The sequence below is a fragment of the Aptenodytes forsteri genome, unplaced genomic scaffold (genome assembly GCF_000699145.1).
Source record: "Aptenodytes forsteri isolate BGI_AS27 unplaced genomic scaffold, ASM69914v1 Scaffold657, whole genome shotgun sequence".
Taxonomy (NCBI): Eukaryota; Metazoa; Chordata; class Aves; order Sphenisciformes; family Spheniscidae; genus Aptenodytes; species Aptenodytes forsteri.
In genome coordinates, this window is record NW_008795019.1 from 17,399 (window position 1) to 18,203 (window position 805).

Sequence of the window (805 nt, forward strand, 5' to 3'; positions counted from 1 at the left end):
TGGGATTCGTCCCACCAAGTTTCAGTAGTGGCAACTAGGCCGTAGCTTTCTAGCGGCGCGGTGGCTTCCGACTCCTCCTGTTTGTTGCCCGTGCTGCGTGCGTTGGTGTAGAGGCACTTCGGCTGGGCTGTCGGCCGTGACACCTTCTTAGATGAACACCCCTTAACTCCTCTGAGGTATTTTCCCTGGTCTTTCCCTCTTGGCTCCGATTACCTCAGGAGCCCCTGGCTCATCTCTGTAAGACTTCACGCGTGCTCCAGTGGAGCCAGCACGTCTCGGAGCAACAGGCTGAGGGCCCTCGCTAGCACCCCGTCCCTCTAACCTTGGCGTGTCGTCCCACAGCTTGTCGCGGGCAAGCCTGATGTTATCCCCCTTCAAGCCTAGCTTAAAGCTCTGTCAGTGAGCCCCGCTAGCTCGTGAGCAAAGACCCTCTTCCCCCTTTGAGAGAGGTGAACCCCATCCGGCTCCAGCAGGCCTGGTGCCGTGTAGGCCATCCCATTATCGAAAAACCCAAAATTGTGGCGGTGACACCGGTCACGGAGCCAGGTATTAATAGACCGGGTCCGTCTGCTGCTTCCAATGTCGCCGCCCGCAACGAAGGACGGGGGAAAAAAATAACCAGCGCTCCAGATTCCCTCACCGACCGTCCCAAGGCTCTCAAGTCTCTTTTGATCGCCCTTGAACTGCGTGTTGTGGCTTCGTCGCCACCCACGTGGAAGAGCGGTAACGGGCAACAGCCCGAGGGCCGTACCAGGCTAGGAAGTTTCCCAGTGACGTCCTTAACCCGGGCCCCAGGGAGGCCCCC